At 29.5% G+C, this 24,138-nt stretch overlaps 1 protein-coding gene and 1 pseudogene across 3 annotated transcripts in view; one reads left to right on the top strand and one right to left on the bottom strand.

The window, feature by feature from the left end:
- LOC133635945 (transmembrane protein 196-like) overlaps positions 1-24,138 on the top strand; it is a 155,874-nt gene that overhangs the window by 19,144 nt on the left and 112,592 nt on the right. Inside the window, exons 2-3 of one of the 3 annotated variants that reach the window (XM_062029430.1) lie at positions 14,864-14,933; positions 15,051-15,178. The gene's annotated coding sequence lies outside the window, so the exon portion shown is untranslated. Of the gene's footprint in view, positions 1-14,863; positions 14,934-15,022; positions 15,179-24,138 lie in introns of all 3 variants that reach the window. The other 2 variants (XM_062029429.1, XM_062029431.1) reach the window with 2 other exon arrangements.
- LOC133635943 (integrin beta-8-like) overlaps positions 1-24,138 on the bottom strand; it is an 86,757-nt pseudogene that overhangs the window by 29,692 nt on the left and 32,927 nt on the right.

The following is a 24,138-nucleotide window of genomic DNA, read 5'->3' as shown; positions in this document are numbered from 1 at the left end:
TTTACAGTAAAATTGCAGTTTTTATGTACAGTAGAAAACTAATGTAATTTTACAGTAAAATTGCAGTTTTTATGTACAGTAATAAAACAATTGTAAATTTTACAGTAAAATTGCAGTTTTTATGCGCAGTAAAAAACTAATGTAATTTTACAGTAAAATTGCAGTTTTTATGCACAGTAAAAAAAACTAATGTAATTTTACAGTAAAATTGCAGTTTTTATGTACAGTAAAAAATACAAATGTAAATTTTACAGTAAAATTGCAGTTTTTATGCACAGTAAAAAACAAATGTAAATTTTACAGTAAAATTGCAGTTTTTATGCACAGTAAAAAACTAATGTAATTTTACAGTAAAATTGCAGTTTTTATGTACTTTAAAAAAACAAATGTAAATTTTACAGTAAAATTGCAGTTTTTATGCACAGTAAAAAACTAATGTAATTTTACAGTAAAATTGCAGTTTTTATGTACAGTAAAAAAACACATGTAAATTTTACAGTAAAATTGCAGTTTTTATGCACAATAAAAAACTAATGTAATTTTACAGTAAACATGCAGTTTTAATGTACAGTAAAAAAACAAATGTAAATTTTACAGTAAAATTGCAGTTTTTATGTACAGTAAACAAACAAATATAAATTTTACAGTAAAATTGCAGGTTTTATGCACAGTAAAAAACTAATGTAATTTTACAGTAAAATTGCAGTTTTTATGTAGAGTAAAAAACAAATGTAAATTTTACAGTAACATTGCAGTTTTTATGCACAGTAAAAAACTAATGTAATTTTACAGTAAAATTGCAGTTTTTATGTACAGTAAAAAAACTAATGTAAATTTTACAGTAAAATTGCAGTTTTTGTGCACAGTAAAAAAACAAATGTACATTTTACAGTAAAATTGCAGTTTTTATGTACAGTAAAAAACAAATGTAAATTTTACAGTAGAATTGCAGTTTTTATGCACAGTAAAAAACTAATGTACTTTTACAGTAAAATTGCAGTTTTTATTTACAGTAAAAAAACAAATGTACATTTTACAGTAAAATTGCAGTTTTTATGCACAGTAAAAAACTAATGTAATTCTACAGTAAAATTGCAGTTTCTATGCACAGTAAAAAACTAATGTAATTTTACAGTAAAATTGCAGTTTTTATGCACAGTAAAAAAACTAATGTAATTTTACAGTTAAATTGCAGTTTTTATCCGCAGTAAAAAAAAAAAAGTAAATTTTACAGTAAAATTGCAGTTTTTATGTACAGTAGAAAACTAATTAATTTTACAGTGAAATTGCAGTTTTATGTACAGTAAAAAAACTATTGTAAATTTTACAGTAAAATTGCAGTTTTATGCACAGTAAAAAACTAATGTAATTTTACAGTAAAATTGCAGTTTTTATGCACAGTAAAAAACTAATGTAATTTTACAGTAAAATTGCAGTTTTTATGTACAGTAAAAAAATACAAATGTAAATTTTACAGTAAAATTGCAGTTTTTATGCACAGTAAAAAAACTAATGTAAATTTTACAGTAAATTTGCAGTTTTTATGCACAGTAAAAAACTAATGTAATTTTACAGTAAAATTGCAGTTTTTATGTACTTTAAAAAACAAATGTAAATTTTACAGTAAAATTGCAGTTTTTATGCACAGTAAAAAACTAATGTAATTTTACAGTAAAATTGCAGTTTTTATGTACTTTAAAAAAAAACACATGTACATTTTACAGTAAAATTGCAGTTTTTATGCACAGTAAAAAACTAATGTAATTTTACAGTAAAATTGCAGTTTTTATGTACAGTAAAAAACACATGTAAATTTTACAGTAAAATTGCAGTTTTATGCACAGTAAAAAACTAATGTAATTTTACAGTAAAATTGCAGTTTTTATGTACAGTAAAAAAACAAATGTAAATTTTACAGTAAAATTGCAGTTTTTATGTACAGTAAAAAAACAAATGTAAATTTTACAGTAAAATTGCAGTTTTTATGTACAGTAAAAAAACAAATGTAAACTTTACAGTAAAATTGCAGTTTTTATGTACAGTAAAAAACTAATGTACTTTTACAGTAAAATTGCAGTTTTTATTTACAGTAAAAAAACAAATGTACATTTTACAGTAAAATTGCAGTTATTATGCACAGTAAAAAACTAATGTAATTCTACAGTAAAATTGCAGTTTCTATGCACAGTAAAAAACTAATGTAATTTTACAGTAAAATTGCAGTTTTTATGTACAGTAAAAAAACAAATGTAAATTTTACAGTAAAATTGCAGTTTTTATGCACAGTAAAAAACTAATGTCATTTTACAGTAAAATTGCAGTTTTTATGTACAGTAAAAAAACTAATGTAAATTTTACAGTAAAATTGCAGTTTTTATGTACAAGAAAAAAACAAATGTAAATTTTACAGTAAAATTGCAGTTTTTATGCACAGTAAAAAACAAATGTAAATTTTACAGTAAAATTGCAGTTTTTATGAACAATAAAAAAACAAATGTAAATTTTACAGTAAAATTGCAGTTTTTATGCACAGTAAAAAACTAATGTAATTTTACAGTAAAATTGCAGTTTTTATGTACAGTAAAAAAACAAATGTACATTTTACAGTAAAATTGCAGTTTTTATGTACAGTAAAAAACTAATGTAATTTTACAGTAAAATTGCAGTTTTATGTACAGTAAAAAAACAAATGTAAATTTTACAGTAAAATTGCAGTTTTTTATCTACAGTAAAAAAACAAATGTACATTTTACAGTAAAATTGCAGTTTTTATGTACAGTAAAAAAACAAATGTAAATTTCACATTAAAATTGCAGTTTTTATGCACAGTAAAAAAATAATGTAATTTTACAGTAAAATTGCAGTTTTCATGTACAGTAAAAAAACAAATGTAAATTTTACAGTAAAATTGCAGTTTTTATGTACAGTAAAAAAACAAATGTAAATTTTACAGTAAAATTGCAGTTTTTATGTACAGTAAAAAAACAAATGTAAATTTTACAGTAAAATTGCAGTTTTTATGCACAGTAAAAAACTAATGTAATTTTACAGTAAAATTGCAGTTTTTATGTACAGTAAAAAAACAAATGTAGATTTTACCGTAAAATTGCAGTTTTTATGTACAGTAAAAAAACAAATGCAAGTTATCTATTTTTTTCCGAAATGCCCGTTCTTTTCTCTGTCTTGATAAAGTCGATACAAACTTATACGGGGGGGGGAGGAAACGTGTTGCTATTAAATAGTGTGGAAATGCGTTCATTTCATCTTTATCTTGACGCTGATAAAGATTCCTTTAATCCAAGGGCTAAACTACTGGGGCGTGATTAAGTGGGAGGAGAGGAGACACATTTGCCAGTGAAAAGAAAGCAAAAGGGACAAAACAAAGACATTGCTTGGCTTGAAGGAATCCAATGATTAAAAAAACCACATCAAAAACTAGATAACCCTGTTATGCAAAACAGAAATGTCCACCGCAGAGGACGCTGGTTTTCAGGAGGATATGACAAAACTCTACACTGCAAAAAGTCAGTGTTCAAAAATAAAATGCAAAAATGAGGGGTATTTTACTTGAACTAAGGACAATTATCTGCCAATAGAACAAGTAAATTTGGCTTGTCAAGACTTTCCAAAACAAGTAAAATTAGCTAACCTCAATGAACCCAAAAATACCTTAAAATAAGTATATTCTCACTAATAACAAGTGCACTTTTATTGGTAGAAAAAAAAGAGACCTTTTTGCTCAATATGTTGAAAAATATTCTTAAATGAAGTAAATGCTAGTGCCATTATCTTGACATGATATGCGCTCGGCATTACATTTCTTGAAACCAGCAAACTTATACTAAAAACTAATTGATTGTTCTTAATGGAAAGGCAACAAGGCAACATATTGTTACTCTCGGGGTCTCCTAGATGCTCAGGCAAATCATATTGTCTAAAAATGCATTTTTCCATGGATAACATGACATCATCGCGCCAAGTGCGTGCTCTTTCAGTAAATTAGTGCGCATATATACAGCCCGGCCCCCGGCCAAAATTTTTTAAATTGTAATTTTGAAGAATTCATCTGAATGTGCATGAACTATTTCTGTTCAAAATTGTTTGAAATGTTAAATGTTTAAATATTAACTGTCAGTTTACTGTACTGTGCCAACTGTACTACTATATGAGTACGTATTTTCTATTGTTTCATTGAAAATAAAACAGCAAAGTCCATTTGGCTGTCATCTGTTTTAATTATGAGACACAATTGTGTCAAAATCATGATTTTTTTGTTCATGCTTGAAATAAGAAATGATTACTTTAAAAAAGTAGTTTCATACTTGTGAGTGTTGATGACACAGCTTTGCAACAGTTGATATTCTAGTTTCAAGCATGTTTTACTCAATATAGGTCATCACATCTCAGCAACAAGCTGTGATATCTTACTGAGATCATTTAGGACCAAAACCCTTAAAACAAGTAAAACACTCAAACATAAAATCTGCTTAGTGAGAAGAATGATCTTATCAGACAGAAAATAAGCAAATATCACCCTTATTTGAGATATTTCATCTTACTTAGATTTCACTTTTTGCAGTGTACAGGAGGAGGTAGAAAATGTTTCTTTGACAGCCTATTTCCAAAAAAAAATGGCCCATATTATGCGATTTTAGAACAAACAAGTCCTGGAATCACATGGGAATCGTTTGCGTGAAACGCGGCCTTGAGTCTAATCCGCTTAACTCTGGGATTATTTTCACAATCTTCCATGATGTGTGTGTGTGTGGTGGCGGAAGTAACCTAACACAACTGAGACTGGAGATCCGTGGTGTTGGATGCATGTTTACCGTCTGGTTGGGCTGCACCCCCGAGCAGCTCTGCTTATTAGCAGAGGACCCGTTAGGACAGATGGGGGAGACAGACGTCCAGTACCTGCTGAATGCCTGGTCGTCCACCCACACGGACAACGACACCTCCGCCAACAAGCTCTAGAAAGACACACGTTGCAATAAAGTTTCATTTTGGGGGTTACAAAATGAACTAAAATGATCTACACGGCAAAACATTTAACTATGTCGAACAATTATGTTTACTAACAACTTTCTGACATTAAAGAAACCACAAATATGTAAACAAAAAAAAATCACTGTATAAAACAAAGCAATTTGGGCAACAAAAGTAATACCTCACACATCTTACCATGAATTGATTAACGTGGACTTAAACAAGTTGAACAACTTATTGGGGTGTTACCATTTAGTGGTCAATTGTACGGAATATGTACTGTACTGTGCAATCTACTAATACACGTTTCAATCAATCAATCAATCAATGTTGTATTATCATTAAACACCTTTTAACTTGTTAACAAAAACATCTCTTTCATAAATAAATCAATATAAATGATATGTATGAAGGAGGTAGATTTGATTGGATTTTTATTAAAGATCCCCATTAGCTGGTTGCCACAACAACCCACACTGCAAAAAGTCAGTGTTCAAAAACAAGACAAAAATAAAATAAAATAAGGGGTATTTTATTTGAACTAAGGAACATTATCTGCCAATAGAACAAGAAAATTTGGCTTGTCAAGACTTTCCAAAACAAGTAAAACTAGTAGAGATGTCCGATAATATCGGTCTGCCGATATTATCGGCCGATAAATGCGTTGAAATGTAATATCGGAAATTATCGGTATCGTTTTTTTTAATTATCAGTATCGTTTTTTTGTTGTTGTTTTTTGTTTTAAAAAAAAATTAAATTCACATAAAAAACACAAGATATACTTACAATTAGCGCACCAACCCAAAAAACCTCCCTCCCCCATCTCATTCACACTCATTCACACAAAAGGGTTGTTTCTTTCTGTTATTAATATTCTGGTTCCTACATTATATATCAATATATATCAATACAGTCTGCAAGGGATACAGTCCGTAAGCACACATGATTGTGCGTGCTGCTGCTCCACTAATAATACTAACCTTTAACAGTTAATTTTACAAATTTTCATTAATTACTAGTTTTTATGTAACTCTTTTTATATTGTTTTACTTTCTTTTTTATTCAAGAAAATGTTTTTAATTTATTTATCTTATTTGATTTGATTCATTTTTTTTAAAAAGTACCTTATCTTCACCATATCTGGTTGTCCAAATTAGGCATAATAATGTGTTAATTCCACGACTGTATATATCAGTTGATATCGGTATCGGTTGATATCGGTATCGGTAATTAAAGAGTTGGACAATATCGGCATATCGGATATCGGCAAAAAGCCATTATCGGACATCCCTAAAAATTAGCTAACATCAATGAACCCAAAAATACCTTAAAATAAGTATATTCTCACTAATAACAAGTGCACTACTATATGAGTACGTATTTTCTATTGTTTCATTGAAAATAAAACAGCAAAGTCCATTTGGCTGTCATCTGTTTTAATTATGAGACACAAGTGTGTCAAAGTCATGATTTTTTATTTTTTTACATGCTTGAAATAAGAAATGATCACTTTAAAAAAGTAGTTTTATACTTGATATTCTAGTTTCAAGCATGTTTTACTCAATATAGATCATCACATCTCAGCAACAAGCTGTAATATCTGGTTGGGGCGGGGGCGTGGTTGGGGCGTGGCTAAGGGTGTGGTTAAGAAGAGAGTATATTTACAGCTAGAATTCACCAAATCAAGTATTTCATATATATATATAATATATATATATATATATATATGTATGAAATACTTGACTTTAAGTGAATTCTAGCTATATATATATATATATATATATATATATATATGTATGTATGTATGTATGTATGTATGTATGTATGTATGTATGTACATATATTTCAATTTTTTTTTTTTTTTTTTTAAATTTTATTATACATATAAATAAAATACTTGAATTTCAGTGTTCTGCAGGCTATCCAATAGATGGCAGTATTGTCCTGTTTAAGAGTGTCACAACATTGCTGTTTACTGCAGACGAACTGCTTTACGGTAGACTAAACGTGACTGCTGTTGTTGTGTGTTGGTACCGCGCTGGGAGGACGTTAATGAAACTGCCTAACAATAAACCCACATAAGAAACCAAGAACTCTCTCTCCTTGTTGTGCACTCTACTCTCTAAAAGCCGTAGATGTTATGACGTCATTGGGCAGGCAAGCTGTTTATTTGTGGGAAAGCGGACGTGAGAACGGCTGTCGCCACTCAGGTCCGCATTGAGCTGGAGGGGGCGTGGCCTCCAGCTCCGGCTGAATACCGGGAGTTTGTCGGGAGAAAATCTCTGCCGGGAGGTTGTCGGGAGAGGCGCTGAATACCGGGAGTCTCCCGCTAAAAACGGGAGGGTTGGCAAGTATGTGCAAAAGCGCAGATTCCAACCATAGAAATATTGTGTATAGTTCAAGACTTACGGTATTTTAAAAACATCACTGCACATTACAATGGCAGCTACAGTTTTCATCTTAAAGATATACAAAAATTATTTGGGAATGTCCGGCGGGCCGGATTGAAAAGCTCAACGGGCCGCACGTGGCCCCCGGGCCTTAATTTGCCCGGGTCTGTTCCAGAGCGATACAGATCTATAAATAAAACATCCCCTCCACTTTGGGTCCATTGAAAAGTAGCTCGCCTGCAGAAAAAAAAGTGTGGGCACCCCTGATGTAAACTAACGACAAGGCGCTATAAACAAGCCATATTTATGGCGACCTTTCCCACACGGCGTTTTACCGTCTCCAATAACGGCTCCTACGCGTTTTGGTTACAAGTGAATTCCGACATTGTGTTGCGTCCATGGGAATGTGGATGTAATTAAGCAAGACACAAGAGAAATGATAGGACACGGTGAGGCTATATGACTATTGAAACATGTCCCCAGAATGCCCTCATTGTGTGTGTGTGTGTGTGTGTGTGTGTGTGTGTGTGTGTGTGTGTGTGTGTGTGTTATCCCTCCTGAAATGCAAGAGGCTTATGGGAAAAAGGAGGTGGAGCCCAAAATAGAATCTTTGTTTTCCTCCATGTTCTGGACACCTAGTTTACAAGGGGGGGGGGGGGGGGGTCTGATGGCTGTTACAATACCAGCTTCTGTTCACACTCACTATGTGTGCGTAGATGGGGACACTTCTAGAAGCACACAATGGAGCGCTGTACTGCGAGCAAGATTATAGCCGAAGACTTGAAGCCCAGCGAACAAACCACCCAGTCACGCACAGCCGCCCTCTTTCCCAACTTCCCAATCCTTCTGTTACCGTTGCAAGTTTGAGCAAAAGTCAGGCGAAGTCCAAAGAAAGAAGTGAAGTCCTCCCAGTACCTTATATGCGTCCACCACCAGGTCAATGAGGTTTGGAGACTGGAAGAAGCCTATCTTCCCCAGGTAGGAGGCGGGCAGCAAGCGCACTAACTCCTACAGAAAGACACAAAAAAACCTCTTTTACATCAATATATGCGTCATAGCACACAGGTGTCGAACTCAAAGCCAGATGTGGCCTTCGAAGGCCTGGAAATAATTGTATTGGCGTGTTCTATGGAGCTAGGAGCTAGCATAGGAGCTAGGAGCTAGCATAACACGTACCGTACCGTACGTGCGCGTCACATACGTAACTTTTTAAAAATATATAAGCTTTATGAACCTTGGGTTAGGTAAACGGTCTTTTGGGCTGAGTGATTGTGTGTGTTGAGAAGGTGTTTGAATTGTATTGGCGTGTGCTGTGGAGCTAGGAGCTAGCAGAGGAGCTAGGAGCTAGCATAACAAACACGCAGGTGTTTTTATGCAGGATTAATTTGTGGCATATTAAATATAAGCCTGGTTGTGTTGTGGCTAATAGAGTATATATATGTCTTGTGTTTATTTACTGTTGTAGTCATTCCCAGCTGAATATCAGGTCACCCCCGGCTCTCACAGCATCTTCCCTATCTGAATAGCTTCAACTCCCCACTAGTCCTTCACTTGCACTTTCCTCATCCACAAATCTTTCATCCTCGCTCAAATTAATGGGGAAATTGTCGCTTTCTCGGTCCGAATCTCTCTCACTTCATGCGGCCATCATTGTAAACAATAGGGAACTTTGCGTATATGTTCAACTGACTACGTCACGCTACTTCCGGTAGGGGCAAGCCTTTTTTTTATCAGATACCAAAAGTTGCAATCTTTATCGTCGTTGTTCTATACTAAATCCTTTCAGCAAAAATATGGCAATATCGCGAAATGATCAAGTATGACACATAGAATAGATCTGCTATCCCCGTTTAAATAAAAAAAATTCATTTCAGTAGGCCTTTAAATATTGTCTAATTATGCAAAAATATGTTATCAAACATTCAAACCATTTTTAAAATAAAAATAAATACTACTAATAATGATTTCAAAGAAAGTTGTTCGTCAAATTGTGCAATGTAAAAGTAGCAATAGATTTCATGTTTAATTTGGGAGATTTAGTGTGGTTTAGGGTTGTGGTTTCCTGCTGGCCCCACTATGGACTGGACTTTCACTAATAATTAAGTCTTTGTTACTTTAATAAGCAACTAATTAATGGTGAGTATTTTCCCCATACTAAAGTGTTACCGAAATTGTGTAATAATAGTCTTCACTGTTAGAAGCGGCCCTGTGGGGCCAAACATAACTGCGATGTGGCCCTCAGTGAAAATGACTTTGACACCTCTGCCATAGCATGTCTAACATAACTTTGGATTATGAAAGCAAGAGTTGGAAAGTATTATGCCAGTTGTTTTTATGATGCAAGGGACACAGGAACAGCCTTTCCTGTTGTATGGGCCTAAATAACCAATTACATAGCATTTTCCCTCTCTCTGCTAAGCACTTTGCACTCATTTACCTTTTGACTCATGAAGGCCAAGGCTACTATACAAGCTGACACACAATCATGCAACAGTTTGGAGTTCAGCATCGGTATGTTCAGGGACACTAGAGGTACAGTCCATTTACGGCCCTCCCAGGTACACATACTACACAAATGTCCCCCATAGGGCTAATTATTATACTTGAAGGTAGTTCTTTGTGTATTCTCCATGCATATTGGATCCCAACAAGCCTTCCAATACAGTGGTACCTCAACTTAAGAGTGTTTTGTCTCTTTGGCACTGTTCTGAAAATGACTTTAAAAACATAATTATTAGGGATGTCCGATAATATCGTTAAAATGTAATATCGGAAATTATCGGTATCGTTTTTTTAATAATCTGTATCGTTTTTTATTTTTTTTTATTTTTTATTAAATCAACATAAAAACACAAGATACGCTTACAATTAGTGCACCAACCCAAAAAACCTCCCTCCCCCATTTATTTCTGTTATCAATATTCTGGTTCCTACATTATATATCAATATATATCAATACAGTCTGCAAGGGATACAGTCCGTAAGCACACATGATTGTGCGTGCTGCTGGTCCACTAATAGTACTAACCTTTAACAGTTAATTTTACTCATTTTCATTAATTACTAGTTTCTATGTAACTGTTTTTATATTGTTTTACTTTCTTTTTTATTCAAGAAAATGTTTTTAATTTAGTTATCTTCTTTTATTATTTTTTTTAAAAAAGTACCTTATCTTCACCATACATGGTTGTCCAAATTAGGCATAATAATGTGTTAATTCCACGACTGTATATATCGGTTGATATCGGTATCGGTTGATATCGGTATCGGTAATTAAAGAGTTGGACAATATCGGAATATCGGATATCGGCAAAAAGCCATTATCGGACATCCCTAATAATTATAGTTACTCGTTACTTTACCAAAAAGTAATTACTCTTTAATAAATGTAATTAATTTCTAAGGAAATGTTAGAATAACTATGTGTAAGTTATCACACAACTCTTATGCTTAAAGGCCGTTGCTATAGTTATTATCAATTGTGCCGAAGTTGTACTTTTCTATCTGTGCAAAGGGACAACTTGCGATCTTGGATTGCCAGTCGTCTCTTATCAGCGTTTGTGTCCAGACCCGGCCTGCTGACTGCCAAGGGCGAACATCAAGTGCCGTGACGCAGACAAAGCAGAGACAGGGCGATATCACGAGTGTCAGCATATTTGCAGTGTTTCCCACACATTCATTTATTTGTGGCGGCCCGCCACGAAAGAATTACGTCCGCCACAAATAAAAAAAATAAATAAAAATATATATATATATATATATATATATATATATATATATATATATATATATATATATATATATATATATATATATATATATATATATATATTTTTTTTTTTTTTTAAATTTATTTTTATTTTTATTTTTTTTAATTTTTTGTCCTCTCCAGTTTCTCAGGCAAATCATATAGTTGATGTAGATGCCCATATCGGCTGTTCAGATTTACTTTACAAAAGAGAAGTGTAGGATACTTCTGTTGTTGCCTTATTTGTATTTGACTTTATTAAATGTATTTATATTAGAAACACAACATGTGTATATAACAAAAGGGTGCAAAGTCTGCAGGCAGTAGGAAACACATGGTTAAGTGTAGGGAGTAAAACTGATGGCAGTCTAAAGTTCAAGATTTTTTGCAGCTCTTTGTTCAGTGGATCAGATGTTTGATGAAGCTCTGTGTCTATCTACCACCACTACTGTTTTCTGTTTATTTGTTACTGACTGTGGCAGGACACCTCTGCCTCTGTTTCACTTTATGTTGCTGGTAAATAATATGGTTGTAGTAGTAGGCTAAAGGCAAATTATTTAGTATGCACTAATTAAAGCGGCAGAGCTTTATGAGACATTTTAGGTTTTATTTTTTGTAAGATATATTTTTTGTAAGAACCACAATTAATAAATATATTTCAGTGAATAACTTATTGTTCAAATCTGTATATAAATATGTACATAAAGTGTTGTAATTATATTGTAAAATGGATGGATGGATGTTTAAAACAAAACTGTTATTATTAATTAGTAAGTATACATTTTTTTAGCCTTTTTAGAGAAAATCATATCATTGTAGTAAATGATGCAAATTACTCGATGATGTCATGGTGACCACGCCCATAGCCACGCCCCCACCGCCACAGGTATCTTGGCAGTTTATGGGAAACACTGATTTGCAATGAATGAATAATCACATATTGTGTCTAACTGGGGCTGCTGAAATGACCCCCCTTCCTTCAGAAGCAGCCTCAGTGATGTAACCAGGGACCTCCCAAATCAATAGAGGAGCATGTGGGACTGTACCTTAGAGCGTAGGTTGGAACTGCAACTAAGCCCATCCAGCCATCTATTTTCTACCGCTTGTCCCTTTTGGGGTTGCGGGGGGGGGTGCTGGAGCCTATCTCAGCTGCATTCGGGCGGAAGGCGGGGTACACTCTGGACAAGCCGCCACCTCATCACAGGGCCAACACAGACAACATTCACACTCACACTCACACACTAGGGACCATTTAGTGTTGCCAGTCAACCTATCCCCAGGTGCAATATGACTTTAAAAACATAATTATAGTTACTCGTTACTTTACAAAAAAGTAATTACTCTTTAATAAATGCAATTAATTTCCAAGGATTTAAGTAGGGATGTCCAATAATGGCTTTTTGCCGATATCCGATATTCCGATATTGTCCAACTCTTTAATTACCGATACCGATATCAACCGATATATACAGTCGTGGAATTAACACATTATTATGTCTAATTTGGACAACCAGGTATGGTGAAGATAAGGTACTTTTTTTAAAAAATTATAAAATAAAATAAGATAAATAAATTAAAAACATTTTCTTGAATAAAAAAGAAAGTAAAACAATACAAAAACAGTTACATAGAAACTAGTAATTAATGAAAATGAGTAACATTAACTGTTAAAGGTTAGTACTATTAGTGGAGCAGCAGCACGCACAATCATGTGTGCTTACGGACTGTATCCTTTGCAGACTGTATTGATATATATTGATATATAATGTAGGAACCGGAATATTAATAACAGAAGGAAACAACCCTTTTGTGTGAATGAGGAGGGAGGTTTTTTGGGTTGGTGCATTAATTGTAAGTGTATCTTGTGTTTTTTATGTTGATTTAATAAAAAAATAAAAATAAAAATTAAAAAACGATACCGATAATAAAAAAACAGATACCGATAATTTCCGATATTACATTTTAACGCATTTATCGGCCATCCCTACACACAACTCTTATGCTTAAAGGCTGTTGCTATAGAGTACAGTCCAGACGTCTCTCCTCAATCGAGCCAAATTTAGTTCTGTCTCTGTTTAATTCCTTGCTTCTTGTCTTGTTTAATAGATGTCATCAGTGTTTGAACCTGACATCTATCATCGGCCAAATTTATATCGTCTATATCGCGCAACCGTACCCCCGATAAACAAAGTTGTCATGGATCGGGGCGAAATTTTGGTGGCGACGTCTGTCATGACAGGATGCACGAGAAAGTCTTAAGAAGCCATGTTTTCAAAACAAACAGGAACTATGCCATTTTGGGGCGAAAACCCGCTCTCGTACTTTGACAAACTCCTCCTTGGATCTTTGACCAAATGAGCTCAAATCAAATCCATAAACACTTGACAGATGGCTGATGATAATTATTATATAACGCAGTTATTATGTAACGCGGTTAATATGTAACGCCGTTATTACGAACACTACTTTTGGCTAATTGTAACGCTTTAGGTTACAAGCAAAAATTGGAGTGACAAGCATCCCCCTCGTTAGTTGGCGTGGCGAATGTCACAGTGCAACGATTCATCGACAATTGTTGACAATAAAATTTGTCGCCGACAAATACATTTGTGGACGTAGTTGTGATGTCATCACTTGTATTTTTCCGTAGGACACCAGGCAGCACCGCCACTCAGCAAGGTGAAAATATGTCAAGAGGGGAAATATTTCCCCATATTCAATTACCAACCTACAACCGCCGCTCCCAGTCAGTGGAACGCTCTCCCTGACCACCTGAGGGCACCACAGACTGTGGATGCTTTTAAAAAAGGCTTAAAAACCCTTCTTTTTAAAAAAGCCTTTTTTTTTTATACATGCATACTAGTTTTAGCTATTTGGCTGTTCTAGTTTTTATTTTTATTTATTTTTATCTTTTTTTAATGTTTTTATTTTTTTTAATACACTGTAGCACTTTGAGGTTGTTTACTCAATGTAAAGTGCTTTTTACAAATAAAATCTATTATTATTATTATTATTATTATTACATGACTCTGAGGTGTATGCTTGCAAAGTTTGCTAAAAAAAAAAAAAAAAAAAAAAAAAGCTAGCACGCTAATGTTAGCATACTAATGGGGTAACAATAGCATGCTATGGACATAACTTTATTTAAGAAAGTGGGTGTGATGGACAGTGCTGAGAAGGAGTCGATATTCATTGAATTAAAAAAATAAATCATCAAAAACATGACAGAGCGTGTTGCCAACTTGGCGAAGAGGTTGGAGCATCTGCACCAAACTGAAGCAGAATGAGTCTAACGCCAGCCAAGGATGCTGAAATGATATCCAAATGGCGGACATTTATCCATGAAAATATGACAAAGCTGCTGATGGTGTGTTTGACAGATAATCAGCTGGAAGGAGATACCACAGAAGTCCCATCTCTTCATAAAACTACTGTCCTCGTTAGTACTATGTTCTATTGTATTTATTTTCATGTAATATTTTTTATCGAAAAGTTAGTTTTTATTTTCAAAATCGCGCTGTTTTAAAATGCTTGATTTCAAATTGATGTCAAGTCATTTCAAAGGGAGACGTTGACTTGAGATACAAGTGTTTGGAGTTAAGAGCTCCGTCACAGAGCCAATGAAGCTTGTAAGTTGAGGTAGGAGTGTATTTAGATGTTGGATTACCTGATAACATCAATAAAAAAAGAACTATGAAATAGATTACCTGATACCACTGGTACTGTTGTTTCTCCACAGCAAAGATGGAGTGGATGTGGTTTTCCAGCAGTTTCTCAGACAGCTGGCCCAGACTCGGGTGGTCCTGAAGGTAAAAACGCCACCACAGCAGATTTGACCCATTTGCCGCGTACAGAATATTTATTCCGGTTTTCTTCTTCGCTGCACCCACCATCTTAGTGCTGCCTGTGTAGATGTTGTCTTCCAGGTGACACAGGCCGTCATGCGGAACCACGATTCCCGCCAGGCGGCTGTCCAGGGCCAGGTGGGACGGCTGGTCGGTCATCAGGAGCAACAGACGTTTGGCCTCCGGACGCCAACCCACGGCTCTCTGAGGTGACAATAACATGACATAATAACATGTTTTTAATAAATACTATGTTTTTATTATATAACATGTTTTTTTTTAATTAAATGCCATGTTTTCATTAAATAACATGTTTTCTTTAAATACCATGTTTTTATTAAATAACATGTTATTTAATGAAAACATGTTTTCATTAAATACCATGTTTTCATTAAAAACATATTTTTGTAGAAAAATATGTTTTTATTAAACATATTTTTGTGAAAAAAATGTTTTAATTGATAACATGTTTTTGTTAACATGTTTTCAATAAATAACATGTTTTCGTTAAACAACATGTTTTTGTTAAATAACATGTTATTTAAGGAAACCATGTTTTCATTAAAAGTACTTTATTAAACATGTTTTTGTGAAAAAAAAGTTTCATGTTTTTGTAAATAACATGTTTTCATTAAATACCATGTTTTCATTAAAAACATATTTTTGTAGAAAAATATGTTTTTATTAAACATATTTTTGTGAATTTAAAAAAAAATTAATAACATGTTTTTGTTAACATGTTTTCAATAAATAACATGTTTTCGTTAAACAACATGTTTTTGTTAAATAACATGTTATTTAATGAAACCATGTTTTCATTAAAAGTATTTTATTAAACATGTTTTTGTGAAAAAAAAGTTTCATTAATAACATGTTTTTGTAAATAACATGTTTTCATTAAAAACATGTTTTTGTGAAAAAAAAATTTCATTAATAACATGTTTTGGTAAATAACATGTTTTCATTAAATAACATGTTAAAGTTAAATAACATGTTATTTAATGAAAACATGTTTTCATTAAACACCATGTTTTCGTTAAATACCATGTTTTCATTAAAAACATGTTTTTGTACAAAAACATGTTTTTATATAAAAAAATGTTTTTATTTAACTTGTTTTTGTATAAAAAAATGTTTTTATTTAACTTGTTTTTGTATAAAAAATGTTTTTATTAAACATGTTTTTGTATAAAAAAATATTTTTATTAAACATGTTTTTTTTCAAAAATATATTTTTATTAAACATGTTTTTGTATAAAAAAATATTTTTATTAAACATGTTTTTTTTCAAAAATATATTTTTATTAAACATGTTTTTGTATAAAAAAATGTTTTTATTAAACATGTTTTTGTATAAAAAAGTTTTTATTAAACATGTTTTTGTATAAAAAAATGTTTTTATTAAACATGTTTTTGTATAAAAGTTTTTACTAAACATGTTTTTGTATAAAAAATGTTTTTATTAAACATGTTTTTGTATAAAAAAATGTTTTTATTAAACATGTTTTTGTATAAAAAATGTTTTTATTAAACATGTTTTTGTATAAAAAAATGTTTTTATTAAACATGTTTTTGTATAAAAAAATGTTTTTATTAAACATGTTTTTGTATAAAAAAAGTTTTTATTTAACATGTTTTTGTATAAAAAAATTTTTTATTTAACATGTTTTTGTATAAAAAAATGTTTCATTAATAACATGTTTTCATTAATACCATGTTTCCGTTAAATACTGTTTTTGTTAATACATGTTTTCATCAAATACCATGTTTTCGTCAAATATTATGTTTTCGTAAACATTTAAAAACATTTTTTATTAAACATGTTTTTGGTAAAAAAAAATTCATTAAATACCATGTTTTCATTAAACATTTTTATTGATAAATACCGTGTTATTTAATGAAAACATGTTTTCATTAAATACCATGTTTTCATTAAAAACATATTTTTGTAGAAAAATATGTTTTTATTAAACATATTTTTGTGAAAAAAATGTTTGATTAATAACATGTTTTTGTTAACATGTTTTCAATAAATAACATGTTTTCGTTAAACAACATGTTTTTGTTAAATAACATGTTATTTAATGAAACCATGTTTTCATTAAAAGTATTTTATTAAACATGTTTTTGTGAAATAAAAAGTTTCATGTTTTTGCAAATAACATGTTTTCATTAAATAACATGTTTTCATTAAAAACATGTTTTTGTGAAAAAAAAGTTCATTAATAACATGTTTTCATTAAATAACATGTTAAAGTTAAATAACATGTTAAAGTTAAATAACATGTTAAAGTTAAATAACATGTTATTTAATGAAAACATGTTTTCATTAAATAACATGTTTTCGTTAAATAACATGTTTTCGTTAAATACCATGTTTTCATTAAAAACATGTTTTTGTACAAAAACATGTTTTTATATAAAAAAAAGTTTCTTTTAACTTGTTTTTGTATAAAAAAAACATTTTTATTAAACATGTTTTTGTATAAAAAAATATTTTTATTAAACATGGTTTTTTTTTCAAAAATATATTTTTATTAAACATGTTTTTGTATGAAAAAATATTTTTATTAAACATGTTTTTTTTCAAAAATATATTTTTATTAAACATGTTTTTTTTTCAAAAATATATTTTTATTAAACATGTTTTTGTATAAAAAAATGTTTTTATTAAACATGTTTTTGTATAAAAAAATGTTTTTATTAAACATGTTTTTGTATAAAAAAAAGTTTTTATTAAACATGTTTTTGTATAAAAAAGTTTTTATTAAACATGTTTTTGTATAAAAAAAGTTTTTATTAAACATGTTTTTGTATAAAAATTTTTTTTATTTAACATGTTTTTGTATACAATTTTTTTTAATTTAACATGTTTTTGTATAAAAAAATGTTTCATTAATAACATGTTTTCATTATTACCATGTTTCCGTTAAATACTGTTTTTGTTAATACATGTTTTCATCAAATACAATGTTTTCGTCAAATATTATGTTTTCGTAAACATTTAAAAACATTTTTTATTAAACATGTTTTTGTTAAAAAAAATTCATTAAATACCATGTTTTCATTAAACATTTTTATTGATAAATACCGTGTTATTTAATGAAAACATGTTTTCATTAAATACCATGTTTTCATTAAAAACATATTTTTGTAGAAAAATATGTTTTTCTTAAACATATTTTTGTGATTTTTTTTTAAAATTAATAGGATGTTTTTGTTAACATGTTTTCAATAAATAACATGTTTTCGTTAAACAACATGTTTTCGTTAAATACCATGTTTTCATTAAAAACATGTTTTTGTACAAAAACATGTTTTTATATTAAAAAATGTTTTTATTCAACTTGTTTTTGTATAAAAAAAATATTTTTATTAAACATGTTTTTGTATAAAAAAATATTTTTATTAAACATGTTTTTTTTTCAAAAATATATTTTTATTAAACATGTTTTTGTATAAAAAAATGTTTTTATTAAACATGTTTTTGTATAAAAAAGTTTTTACTAAACATGTTTTTGTATAAAAAAATGTTTTTATTAAACATGTTTTTGTATAAAAAAATGTTTTTATTAAACATGTTTTTGTATAAAAAAATGTTTTTATTAAACATGTTTTTGTATTTAAAAAAAAGTTTTTATTAAACATGTTTTTTGTATAAAAAATGTTTTTAAACATGTTTTTGTATAAAAAAAGTTTTTATTAAACATGTTTTTGTATTAAAAATTTTTTTATTTAACATGTTTTTGTATAAAAAAAGTTTTTATTTAACATGTTTTTGCATAAAAAAATGTTTCATTAATAACATGTTTTCATTAATACCATGTTTCCGTTAAATACTGTTTTTGTTAATACATGTTTTCATCAAATACAATGTTTTCGTTAAATATTACATTTTCGTAAACATTTAAAAACATTTTTTATTAAACATGTTTTTGTTAAAAAAAAAATTCATTAAATACCATGTTTTTATTAAACATTTTTATTGATAAATACAGTGTTATTTAATGAAAACATGTTTTCATCAAATACCATGTTGTCGTTAAATATGTTCTCGTAAACATTTAAAAACATTTGAAATGTTTTTGTTAAAAAATCTCATTAAATACCATGTTTTTTATTAAATAACATGTTTTCGTGAAAAAACATGTTTTCATTCATTATGTTTTTGTTAAATACTATGTTTTTGTTAAATACTATGTTTTTGTTAAATACCGTGTTTTCATTAAAAAATACCATGTTTTTTTCGTGAAATACCATGTTTCCGTTAAATACTATGTTATCGTTAAAAAACATGTTTTCGTTTTTTGTTCATTACCATGTTTTAATTACATAAAGTTCCTCGTTCAATACCATGTTTTAGTTGAATACCACGTTTTTGTTAAATGCCATGTTTTCATCAAATAACGTGTTCCGTTAAATACCATCTTTTAGTTAAATGTTTTAGTTAAACAACGTGTTTTTGTTAAGTAACATGTTAAGTAACATGTTTCCTGTTTTGGTTAAATAACATGTTTAAGTTTTGTTTCCGTCACCCAAGTGTAAGTGCAAATGAAAATACAGCTTCACCACTTTATTCATATTTTCTGCGCTTCAGAAACTTCTCTATGACTAAGCTCACCTTCTTCTGTTTGTTTGTTATTGTCATTACTGCCACAAGTGGTGGGAAAGTGTATTACAACCCCTACAGACCACAGCTGAGGAACAGATATTTTTGGCAGCCCAACAGTAGGTTATGGTTAAGAAACAGTTTATTATTAGTTTATTATTATTATTATTAGTAGAAATGTGACATTAATTAGGTTTCTGTTGCATTATGATGCAGATTTGAGATATTGTACTTTCATGCTATTTGAATTTGCTTGAACTTTTGCGTATTTGTTGGATGAATCAGTCCTAAATGTATCGATATTAGGGTTGCCGTGCATATTTATTTGCCTTTCTTTTTAGACTGAATGTTACACATGTTTTAGGGGAGGGGGGGCGTGTGCTGCAATAATATTATTTTCTGGAGCTCACTAGTCAGCAACAACATGCAGAGAAACATGGAAAATCCAAGTGCCTTTGTGGCTCCCACGGGAAAGAAAAAAAGTTCTTCCACGAGTCACAAAGCCCCCCCATGTTTGTCTGTGTCATAGACTGGGAGAAGAAGGGGGTCTGTGAGTTTATATTTAAGGAAAGTCAGCGAGCTAATAAGATAGGCATGACATAATGGAGAGTCTATTTCTGGAGCCATGTGCGGTGTTTCCTTGCAGTCTGTGTTACTCAGTCAGGACCCCCCCCTTGCCCCCTGCCCCCTGCACGCCATGACTCACAGACCCCCTGCAGTCATATTATGAACTGTTGCCACTGTGAGTGTGTGTGTGTGTGTGCGCGGTGAGTGTGTGTCAGTCATAGCCAAGCCAGGCTGTTATTACCAAGTGGAATTCCAATGGCGCTATCCAGCGCTGAGTCAGAATGCCACTCCACTATTCTCCCACAATAAAGGCCTCCCTAACCGGGGATTGGACCGTCAACTTTGTGAACTCTTCAAAAAGTATATATTGGAGTTGAAAATAAAAGCAAACATCAACAAGCTGCAATCTAACAACTTGGACGAGGAAAGAATTGCACTAGAAAGTAGAAAATGCCAAAAATGCTCGTGAAAAGCCCAAGCCGAAGTGAAATGCTAACATGTACTGCAAAGTGTCAAGTGACAAAATATGTGACTCGAAGCTGCATAGCTGCAAAATGAGCTTAAAAAGCTAGCATGCTAATACGTGTTAAGTACCAACCTATATGATTCTAACGTGAATGCATGCAAAGTTAGGGAAATAAGATAGCAATGCTAACAGTTAGCACATTTTTTCGTTTAAAAACATGTTTTCGTTTAATACCATGTTTTTGATAAATACCATGTTTTTTGTTAATTACCATGTTCTCATTGAAGTGTGTTCGTCATAAAACATGTTTTTGTTAAAACATTTTTTTTATTAAACCGGTTTTTTGTTAAAACATTTTTTTTAATTAAACATGTTTTTGTTAAAACATTTTTTCATTAAATAACATGTTTTCGTTAAAGACCATGTTTCCGTTAAATATTATGTTTCCGTTAAAAACCCATGTTTTCGTTAAATATAATGTTTAAAAAAAAAACATGTTTTCGTTAAATATGTTTTCATTAAATACCATGTTTTTTTGTTAGTTACCATGTTTTCAATAAGTAAAGTGTTTTCGTGATAAAACATGTTTTTTGTGATAAAACATGTTTTCATTAAATATGTTTTTGTGAAAACATTTTTTTTTTTTGTGAAAGCATTTTTTTTATTAAACATGTTTTCATTAATGTGTTTTCGTGATAAAACATGTTTTTGTAAAACTTTTTTTTTATTAAACGTGTTTTTTGTCAAAAAAATTATTCATTAAATAACGTTTTCGTGATAAAACATGTTTTTGTTAAAACATTTTTTATTAAACATGTTTTTGTCAAAAAAATGTTTCATTAAATAACGTTTTCGTGATAAAACATGTTTTTGTTAAAACATTTTTTATTAAACATGTTTTTGTCAAAAAAATGTTTCATTAAATAACGTGTTTTGTGAAAAAAAATTTTTTTGTTAAAGACCATCTTTCTGTTAAATACTATGTTTCCGTTAAAAAACATGTTTTCGTTAAATATTATGTTTTTGTTAAAAAAAACATGTTTTCGTTAAATATGTTTTTATTAAATACCATGGTTTTTTTTTAGTTACCATGTTTTCAATAAGTAGAGTGTTTTTGTGATAAAACATGTTTTTTGTGATAAAACATGTTTTCATTAAATAACATGTTTTTGTGAAAAACATTTTTTTTTGTGAAAGCATTTTTTTTATTAAACATGTTTTCATTAATAATGTGTTTTCGTGATAAAACATGTTTTTGTAAAACTTTTTTTTTATTAAACATGTTTTTGTCAAAAAAATTATTCATTAAATAACTTTTTCGTGATAAAACATGTTTTGTTAAAACATTTTTTATTAAACATGTTTTTGTCAAAAAAATGTTTCATTAAATAACGTGTTTTTGTGAAAAAACATTTTTTTGTTAAAGACCATGTTTCTGTTAAATACTATGTTTCCGTTAAAAACCATGTTTTCGTTAAATATGATGTTTTTGTTAAAAAAAACATGTTTTCGTTAAATATGTTTTCATTAAATAACATGTTTTTTTGTTAGTTACCATGTTTTCAATAAGTGTTTTCGTGATAAAACATGTTTTTTGTGATAAAACATGTTTTCATTAAATAACATGTTTTTGTGAAAAAAAAAAATTTTTTTGTGAAAACATTTTTTTTACTAAACATGTTTTCATTAATAACGTGTTTTCGTGATAAAACATGTTTTTGTAAAACTTTTTTTTATTAAACATGTTTTTGTCAAACAAATATTTCATTAAATAACGTTTTCGTGATAAAACATGTTTTTGTCAAAAAAATTATTCATTAAATAACGTTTTCGTGATAAAACATGTTTTTGTTAAAACATTTTTTATTAAACATGTTTTTGTCAAAAAAATGTTTCATTAAATAACGTGTTTTTGTGAAAAACTTTTTTTTGTTAAAGACCATGTTTCCATTAAATACTATGTTTCCGTTAAAAAACATGTTTTCGTTAAATATGATGTTTTTGTTTAAAAAAACATGTTTTCGTTAAATATGTTTTCATTAAATACCATGTTTTTTTGTTAGTTACCATGTTTTCATTAAATAAAGTGTTTTCGTGATAAAACATGTTTTTGTAAAACTTTTTTTTTATTAAACATGTTTTTGTCAAAAAAATTATTCATTAAATAACGTTTTCGTGATAAAACATGTTTTTGTCCAAAAAATTTATCATTAAATAACGATTTCGTGATAAAACATGTTTTTGTTAAAACATTTTTTACTAAACATGTTTTTGTCAAAAAAATGTTTCATTAAATAACGTGTTTTTGTGAAATTTTTTTTTTTGTTAAAGACCATGTTTCTGTTGAATACCATGTTTCCGTTAAAAACCATGTTTTCGTTAAATATGATGTTTTTGTTAAAAAAAACATGTTTTCGTTAAATATGTTTTCATTAAATACCATGTTTTTTTGTTAGTTACCATGTTTTCAATAAGTAAAGTGTTTTCGTAATAAAACATGTTTTTTGTGATAAAACATGTTTCATTAAATAACATGTTTTTGTGAAAAACATTTTTTTTTGTGAAAGCATTTTTTTTATTAAACATGTTTTCATTAATAATGTGTTTTCGTGATAAAACATGTTTTTGTAAAACTTTTTTTTATTAAACATGTTTTTGTCAAAAAAATTATTCATTAAATAACGTTTTCGTGATAAAACATGTTTTTGTCGAAAAAATTATTCATTAAATAACGTTTTCGTGATACACAAAAACATGTTTTTGTTAAAACATTTTTTATTAAACATGTTTTTGTCAAAAAAATGTTTCATTAAATAACGTGTTTTTGTGAAAAAAAGTTTTTTTGTTAAAGACCATGTTTCTGTTAAATACCATGTTTCCGTTAAATACCATGTTTTCGTTAAATATGATGTTTTCGTTAAAAAAAACATGTTTTCGTTAAATATGTTTTCATTAAATACCATGTTTTTTTGTTAGTTACCATGTTTTCAATAAGTAAAGTGTTTTCGTGATAAAACATGTTTTTTGTGATAAAACATGTTTTCATTAAATAACATGTTTTTGTGAAAAACATTTTTTTTGTGTGAAAGCATTTTTTTTATCAAACATGTTTTCATTAATAATGTGTTTTCGTGATAAAACATGTTTTTGTAAAACTTTTTTTTTATTAAACATGTTTTTGTCAAAAAAATTATTCATTAAATAACATTTTCGTGATAAAACATGTTTTTGTTAAAACATTTTTTATTAAACATGTTTTTGTCAAAAAAATGTTTCATTTTTCGTTTTTGTGAAAAAACATTTTTTTGTTAAAGACCCTGTTTCTGTTAAATACCATGTTTCCGTTAAAAACCATGTTTTCGTTAAATATGTTTTCATTAAATACCATGTTTTTTTGTTAGTTACCATGTTTTCATTAAATAAAGTGTTTTCGTGATAAAACATGTTTTCATTAAATAACATGCTTTTGTGAATTTTTTTTTTTTTTTTTTGTGAAAGCATTTTTTTTATTAAACTTGTTTTCATTA

Source organism: Entelurus aequoreus, linkage group LG20 (assembly GCF_033978785.1).
Source record: "Entelurus aequoreus isolate RoL-2023_Sb linkage group LG20, RoL_Eaeq_v1.1, whole genome shotgun sequence".
NCBI classification, from domain to species: Eukaryota; Metazoa; Chordata; class Actinopteri; order Syngnathiformes; family Syngnathidae; genus Entelurus; species Entelurus aequoreus.
The sequence above is the reverse complement of the archived record's forward strand: the minus strand, read 5'-3'. Positions and strand labels throughout refer to the sequence as shown.